Source organism: Drosophila persimilis, unplaced genomic scaffold, assembly GCF_003286085.1.
Source record: "Drosophila persimilis strain 14011-0111.01,24,50 unplaced genomic scaffold, DperRS2 tig00001106-arrow-arrow-pilon, whole genome shotgun sequence".
Taxonomy (NCBI): domain Eukaryota; kingdom Metazoa; phylum Arthropoda; class Insecta; order Diptera; family Drosophilidae; genus Drosophila; species Drosophila persimilis.
In genome coordinates, this window is record NW_020825417.1 from 51,870 (window position 1) to 61,172 (window position 9,303).

The window sequence follows — 9,303 nt, forward strand, 5'->3', positions numbered from 1 at the left end:
AAAGGAAATGCATTTTGGTGTTGTCGTTTGCACTGCAAAGATCATTTGCTACCGCATATGCGCATGCAGTGGAATTATTTCGTCTCCTTATGTCGCTATCTCTCGGACTCGGCTTAACAGCGTCCCCGAGCAGCTCTAACGCTCTCGGGCTGTCTCGGACCCACAACGCTTCCTATGCTAATGCTAATTCGATTGGTGGCGTTTCGCCATCTGCCATCTGTTCTATCTAGAACCACCAGCCGATTATAAAAACAATTGTGTTGAGTAAGGTAGTCTTGAGTAGTCTGAGGTACTCAGACTAGCACAGCGTAATACTTGATACAGCCGAACATCATTGATAATTACTCTTATCAGTCTAGTGTGTGGGTAGTCGGAAGCTCACATCTTTTTTATGTGGTTTTGTAATCTACAAAATGTCTACATAAGAGTGAAAAAAAACCCATATTGATATTTACATCTATAACTATTCTGGAGTAGTCTCTGTGGCTTCTTATTTAGGCACGTCGGACTCAACCAGATTACTTCCGGCATTCAACTGGCCCTGCTGGACATCAACTAAGGATTGCTTTTGTTCGCTTGGAGCTTGGGGCTTCAAAACACTTTTCTCCCGGGATCGTAGAAGATTATCGAGTCCGCCAAAAGGAGCCTCAATGACAACGTAAAGCAGATACGAAATGAAAATAGTGATCCCAAAGTCAGACCAAAATTTCTGCATCTGAAAATCATCAATGAGGTTAGTTAAAAATAAGCAACCATCAACTACTAGAAACAAAACCTACTACAATTTGTCCGAGAAATAAGTATTAGTACGAACGCTTCTACTGTTGACTTCCTGTACGAAAAGGTGTCAGATGTACACGGAATAGGAGAGTCTCGAGAGAGGCTGCCACAATGGCGAGGATAGGAAACTGTTGGCCAGACCGCCATGGCCCTGCATGCAGGCAAAGACGATCCAACACAGGGCTAAGGGCCAGCCCACTCTGGTAAGCGTGTAGTACAGAAACTCCTTGAGGGTGGACAGGGGTGGAGCACTCTATTGGGTCGCAGGGTACAGGGCAAACATCGAGGTGAAGATCATGGCCAGACTAAGAACCCATCCAGACCATACCAAAATCCGGCTTATTTGGAACTTCTTCCTACAATTCAGGTGAAGAAAATATCCAAAAAGAAATGCAATCAGCCAAGGTGCCGAATGAGTATGTGTGGCAGAATACAGTTTCCTTCCGGCACCTCCTTCGGTTCCATTCCTGCAATTAAATGGGGTTGAAGAACTCCAACGACAAACAGAAGCATCGTGGACCTACTTGAAGAGCAATGAGTATTTGTTGACTATCATCGTGGTAAAGAGGCAGGACGATAGTAGGAGAACAAGAACCGCGATGCCAGCTGCTGCCTTTTTGCCCCACTTATACAGTGCAATCAGCAGAAGCGGAGAGATTATATAAAGCTGCATATCCACTGCCCAGTACCATGTGTGATCCAGGCACTGAAAACGATTATCGTACAAATGGTAATAAGAGTAGATCTATGACTTACAATATTGCTTGTAGCATAATTCTGCACGAAGAGCAGCGTCCAGAACCAGCCCTTTTCATAGGCGGCGGTACCATGGAATCCACCTTTAAAATAAGGTCCCCCAGAAACAATGGGCGTCAGCTTTATGTAAACTAGGATTGCTATTGCAAGTATCGGCACGATCCGTATAATACGATGAAGATACATAAGCGGCACATTCAGTTTTCCTTTGGATCTGTAAGAAAATTGGCAATAATTCTCGATGGATACAAAATATCTCAAACACTTACTTATCCATTGAGCGAAGAGCAACCGTAGCCACTAGTAGGCCACCAATAAAGAAAAAGGAATCAACCGAAAAAAATCCGTGGATAATAAAGCTGGAAAAGGATTCCGCGACCCACTAGCAAACAAAAAAACAGAGCTGAATGGTTTTTGCACATACAAGCATGAGGCCACTAAAACCGAAATCATATTGAAGGTATTTATATTTGGAGAAATTAGCGAATATATGTATTCATGGTCAAAAACAACACAGAATAGGGACATGCAGCGGATTCCATCAAGACAACTGATCACGTTCGGATTCGATTTGCTGTCGACAATGCGGAAGATGGCACGGGAACTTGACCGTGCCGAGCACATCTTCACAGTCACAGAGATACTACCTGGTAGGCAAAATACGAGTTAAATCATTCTGTAAATCATTCCGTTCTCTCCGGTCCTAACTCTGATCCTGGCTCAGAAAGTAGTCGTAGAGCGTGCATAGACCCACGATAGTACCCATCAAGCCAAGAAGTACACTGCAATCCATAGTATGAGTCACAGAAATTGATTATGATAAGGTCTAACTTACACTGTGAAAATGGTCATTCCATCCCAAGGTTTCGATTCACTTGTCTGATAGCTGGCCTCGCTAAATTTTATATTTGTGCTGCTTGAGTTCAACAAATTCTGCATTAACTGCTCCAGAAACGTATCCATATGTGCCGCAGAGCAGGAAGCCGGAAAGCAAGATGCGATCTTGATCGAAATGGATACGGCGGGTACAATTAGAAAACAGTACTTTCCATGTATGCTGTGACTACTGGTGATCTCCTCGCTGATCTTGACTCATCGAAGTTACCCAGATGGTAGACATTGCCGGACAGCACTCCTGAGGGAATCGAGCCCCAAGCATCGATCACTGCTCACAAAATTCGTCAACTTCAGTTCTCATTGACTTGAATATAATTTTCATTATTTACTTACTCTTAAGTATAATTTTCCCATAATTTTCCAGTAGTGAGCGCCTGCATGAACTGAGCCATGTCCGCGAAACACAACAGATCCTCCTGACTGGGTATTCGGGGGTGGAAAAGATCCAAGTCCGGGAGCAATTCATACGGAAGTTTTCGGCAAACTTCCCAGCGGGCGGAGACTTTTTAAACGCTGGTAATCTTGCAGGACATCTCCGTCTTTCAGTTGTGCGGCACTGACAAGTACCAGTCCGCAGACAGTCCGCTTAAAACGTTCACCATGCTAATACTTTTTCGATTGAAGGCATTGCACCTTTTGACTGTGATTTTATAGGAATGTTTCGAGGGAAATCTGGCGATAAAATTATCAGTGTGTCAGCTCTCGAGTCGAGTATATCAGCCAAAATGCTTAATTCAGTCAAACATCACCGATAAGGAGCAATCCGTCTAAATTCTAAGTAGTCACAAGCTCATTTATTTATAATCTTTTCCCAGGTAATCGTTTTACTTATTGATGGATTAAATTTGGTTTTAATATGAGTGAGTAAGAAAAAAACGGAGAAAACAAAAGTTTAGCTAAACATGGATGTAGACAATTTGTTCTATAATTCTGATCATTGCGTGAAAAGATGATAGCCAAGGTGCAATTATTACCATTAGTGGTGGCAGATCCTTTCCTTGTTTCAATGTTTTTTCCAATTCTCATGACAAGTGGCAGCAAAATGGCGAGAGTTCGTGAAGAGATTCTGCCTAACCGCAACAACCAAATTTAAAACGAGGGGGAACGTTGTGAGTTGCTGCGGACACCGCAACTCTACATTTATACCCGATACTTAGTCAGTATGGCTCTCCTCCGGCAGAGGCCGCTAATATTAAACGACACGACAAAGAGTGCGTGCGAGAGAGACAGAAAATCAGTCAGAGCGTGACGTCGGGCGCTGCGTAGCCACTGCAAATTGATTTCTTGCTTTTGGCTACAAAAATGATCCGATCTGATCCAGATTCAGCGATCTGATAGATATGGTCACTATCTATGATTCTGCGTTTTTAGTTTTCTCGAATGTGCAATATTGTGAATATAACAGATTTTCGTCCTTTGTGGGTGCGGAAGGGGGTGGGGGAGAAATTCTGAAATATAGGTTTTATAGTGAGATCTAACAGAAGTGCGGATACCAAATTTTGTTAATCTAGCGATAATAGTCTCTGAGATTTGTGGATTTTCGTCCTTTGCGGGGGCGGAAGGGGGTGTGCCGAAATTTGGACACGAAACAGTCAAGGTCCGATATCACAGGAGTATGGATACCAAATTTGGTTGCTCTGGCTCTTATAGGTTCTGAGATCCTTGAACTCATATTTCGCAATTGGCAAAACCGACCATGAAACCTGTGTGTTTGAGGAAGACAGAGCGAGGAAAAATAAAATTGTATTCTTGATTCTGGCTATAATAATTATACGATCTGGTTGAGATTTTACATTCTAGAACATATAAACATCCTCTACGATTCTGCCTTTTTTGGTTTTATCGTATCTTTAAAAACGTGGATGCCACAGATTTTCGTTCTTTGTGGGGCGGAAGTGGGCGGCGCGAAGTTTTGAAATATTTTTGTGGCGTTGTGGGGTGGGGTGGGGAGACCTGAAAAGAAGGGAGAATCTGTTAGGAACACAACATCGAAGTGGGCCCTGAACTATCACTTGGAGCCGTTCAGAACTGGCTCTGGGAATCATTCAGTACAAATATCGAAAGTACAGGGAACATAAAGTAAATAAAAATTCAAATACAAAACAAAGCCCATGAACGAATATTTCCTCACAGGTGCTGGAATAAGATGAATCCAACTATTAATAATCCACGTTCCCCATTCACCCTTTCGCGGGGTATTTTCGGATCCATGGGATCCTTCGACTTTACCGACCAGCATCAGCAGCAGCAGCCGGAGCAGCAGCAGCAAAACATTTCCGCTGCAGCAGCGATTGTGGCAGCCGTGGGGCCTTTGTTGCCACCAATTGCAGGCCCCCGCATACGCACTTCGGAGGCACGGAATCCACCAGAAGCGGCAACAAATGAATCATTAAATATTCACTGTACTCTTATTGATTCAGTGATCAGTGATCAAAACAACACAACAAAAGCGTCATCATCCACGATCCACGACCCATTATACCTGATCCAGAATCCGTAGAAGCATCCATTTTCAGGGCTCTTTTGGGCGCTGGTTGGGGTACGCCTCCGATTTCAATCCCTTGCCACACGGGCAACCCGAGCAAGCCCCGATATGTAAACAGGGTCAAGACTACCTGTGCGAAGGGGGCCAAGGGAGGCGTCGGCATAAGACTCGGCCCGGAAGTGGACATACTCGTGTGCAGCCCTTTCGCCCGGTTATTGATATTCCCATTTGTGATTACAGTCTGTAGCGCCCCAGCAGCTCTTATAGTCTTTGAGCATTAGGCGCTGAAGAGGACGGACAGACGGACGGACGGATGGACGGACGGACAGACGGACAGACAGACAGGGCTCAATCGACTCGGCTATTGATGCTGATCAAGAATATATATACTTTATGGGGTCGGAAACGATTCCTTCTGGACGTTACACACATACACTTTTACCAAAAATCTAATATACCCCAATACTCATTTTGCAAACAGATGCAAAAAAAAACAAAACGGAGAAAATCCCTACTGCAGTCATCGACTGCGATACAACCTCTGGCGCTTACGTATAATTTCGTATAAAATATGTTCTATGTAAATAATCAACCAATTTCTTTTCGGTTTTAGTTGCCGATCGTGTTCTGACATGATAATTATAGTACGAGAACAAAGAATACAATAAGTATAGACAATGGAAGAGATTACTTGGAAGAGTATAATTTTTATACCCGATACTCAAAATGAGTATTGGGGTATATTAGATTTGTGGTAAAAGTGGATGTGTGTAACGTCCAGAAGGAATCGTTTCCGACCCCATAAAGTATATATATTCTTGATCAGCATCAATATCCGAATCTATTGAGCCCTGTCTGTCTGTCTGTCCGTCCTATATACAGCTAGTTATAGCAACGATATTTTGGATCCAGACTTCTGTGATATGTCACTGCTACAAAAATATTTCAAAACTTTGCCCCGCCCACTTCTGCCCTCCCAAAGGGCGAAAATCTGTGGTATCCACAAATCTCAGAGACAATTAAGTCTAGAGTAACCAAATTTTTCTCACTATAAAACCTATATTTCAGAATTTCGCCCCACCCCCTTCCGCCCCCACAAAGGACGAAAATCTGTTGCATTCACAATATTGCACATTCGAGAAAACTAAAAACGCATAATCATAATGACCATATCTATCAGATTGCTGAATCTGGATCAGATCGGATCATTTTTGTAGCCAAAAGCAAGAAATCAATTTGCAGTGGCTACGCAGCGCCCGACGTCACGCTCTGACTGATTTTCTGTCTCTCTCGCACGCACTCTTTGTCGTGTCGTTTAGTATTAGCGGCCTCTGCCGGAGGAGAGCCATACTGACTAAGTATCGGGAATAAATGTAGAGTTGCGGTGTCCGCAGCAACTCACAACGTTCCCCCTCGTTTATTAGTTGAATTTGTGAGTAAAGCGCTTGTCGAATAGTTATTTGTAAGATCTAATATCTCAAGTGGCTTCAAAGTCTTAACTTAATAGCAAACTTAAACATGTCTGGTCGGCGAAAAGTCATTGAATACAAGAAAACCATACTGGATCTAAATATGGGAAAGACAAAACACGACTATTAGCATCTTACATTTAACTATTCTGAAACAGTCGTTGTGGCTTCTTCCTTAGGCTCTTCAGGTTCATCCAGATTCCTTCCGACATTAAACTGATCCTGCTGGACATCTACTGACGACTGCTTTTGTTCGCTTGGAGATCGTGGCTGCCGGGTTCGTAGAAGACTATCGAGTCCGCCAAAAGGAGCCCCAATGATAACATAAAACACATACGACATCAAAATAGTGATCCCAATGACAGACCAGAAATTAAGCATCTGCAAAGCATAAAATATTATACATTTGTTATAATCCACTAGTTTCCTTCAACTATCCAAAACAAAACTTACAAAGTTGTAGTTCGAAAAATATGTATTGGTCCGTAGAATTCTGCTGTTTACTTCCAGAGTGAACATATTCCAGATGTACACGGAATAGGAGAGTCTCGAGAGTGGCTGCCACAATGGCGAGGATAGGAAACTGTCTGCCAGACCGCCATAGCCCTGCATGCAGGCAAAGATGATCCAACACGTTGGTATTACTTCATAGAAAGTTTCACACCAAAAATCATTTATTAGCCAGGCTCAACTAACGTAGTAGCGGACGCTTTATCTCGGATTAAATAAATCATATGACAGATAGTCGACCAGACAGAATCAGAATCAGATATAAATACTCAGCATTCAGCAGAGAGTAGTTTTGAAAACGTCATTCAAGAGACTAGCAAGCCTCTAAACCAATTTAAACAGCAGCTACTATTAGCGCAAGGGAGATTCACAGTTCATGAGTTAGTAAGAGTTTATGAAAATACCCGACATATTATTGAATTTGATACGGTTGACAATCTGCTAATAATTTTAAAAGAATTTATTCAGCCTCACTTAACCACAGGAATACACTGCACTTTAGAAGATTTATACCTTATCCAAAATAAGCTAAAGGAAAACTTCATAAATAAATTTCTCTTCACGAGAAAGTTCCTCCAAGATGTAGTAAATTCAGAAGATAAAGCTATAATTATAGAAGAAACACATTGCAGAGCCCATAGAGGACTAGATGAAAATTACAAAACAATAACTAAGCTGTATTATTGGCCAAACCTGCACAAAAAATTAAAAGAATATATAAAAAATTGTGAGATCTGTAACAAAAACAAATATCACAGACACCCTGTAAAAATTCCAATTGGGGAAGCTCCCATTCCAGCAAAAGAAGGAGATCAATTACACTTAGACATATACTATGCCCAAAACCTAACATTCATAACTTGTATAGATTCTTATTCCAAATACTTGGTGGTCAAGGAAATTCAAAGTAAATTAAACATTGAAAATAAGGTAATGGAAATTTTGCAACACTTTCCGTTAGCAACATCATTAATGACTGACAACGAACCAAGCTTTACTTCAGCACAATTTAGATCATTCATACAAAGAAGTAACTTAACTATTTATTATGCTGATCCCAGACACAGCACCTCAAATGGCCAGGTAGAAAGGGTACATTCCACACTAACAGAAATAGCGCGGTGCATCAAGGATGAACTAAATCTAACAGATTATTCAGAAATAATAATAAGGGCGGCACTGAAATATAACCTGACGATACATTCAACGACCAATCAAATGCCATATGACATATTGTATAACAAAATAGAACACAAACATAATCCAATATTACTTAAGGAAGCTCAGACCAAAATGCTTAAGCTACATAACAAAGATAGAAGAGAACGAGGGGGAACGTTGTGAGTTGCTGCGGACACCGCAACTCTACAGTTATACCCGATACTAAGTCAGTATGGCTCTCCTCCGGCAGACGCCGCTAATATTAAACGACACGACAAAGAATGCGTGCGAGAGAGACAGAAAATCAGTCTGAGCGTGACGTCGGGCGCTGCGTAGCCAATGCAAATTGATTTGTTCCTTTTGGCTACAAAAATTATCTGATCTGATCCCAAATTCAGCAACCGGATAGATATAGTTATTCTCTATGATTCTGCGTCTTTAGTTTTCTCTTTCTTTGTGGGGGCGGAAGTGGGCGGGGCAAAGTTTTGAAATATTTTTGAGCAGTGACATATCACAGAAGTCTGGATCCAAAAACATCGTTGGTCTAGCTCTTATAGGAGAAGTAGTTTATGAAAGAAATTCGGGGAAAGAAATAAACTTCAATCCCGATACAAAAAGCAGGTAGTTAAGGAAAATCGACCGAATAAAATTATAATCAACAATAGAAACAGAATTATACATAAAGATAACATCAAATATTAAATATTTTTTCCAGAAAATGTCCTGCGAATATACTTATACTGACTTTTGTTATATTGACGACTTCGGAAGTAATACGCATAGTGACTATCTATTGCTCAAAGACGACAGAGACGTTTACACTTATGAAACATACGCTGAACTTTTCCATATTACTAATTTGAGTTTTTATAGAGAGATAATTGATAAAGAATCCAAAAATGTCAACAAATCAATTAATTCAGACGATGAGTGGGAAATATCAATGGACTTAAGTCTATTAAAATTAATGATTTCAGAATTAGTTCCAAACGGAATGAAAGGGGAATTAATGAATTAGGTACCATTTGGAAATGGATAGCAGGCAGCCCTGATCATGACGACTTTTTGAAAATACCAAAACAAGTAAATGAATTAACTGAAAATAATAATAAACAATTTGTAATAAATTCCAAATTTTTCAAAAGAAATTGAATTGCTATCAAATTCATTAAAAAATGTCATCTTCAATGAAGAAACGATACTGAGAAAGCATCGTTTAAAATTAATAACTTTTGACCTACTAAA

General features: G+C 40.9%; 1 pseudogene; it reads right to left on the minus strand.

The window, feature by feature from the left end:
- Positions 1-373: 373 nt before the first annotated feature.
- LOC6604154 lies at positions 374-4,943 on the minus strand (annotated as a pseudogene).
- Positions 4,944-9,303: the final 4,360 nt, after the last annotated feature.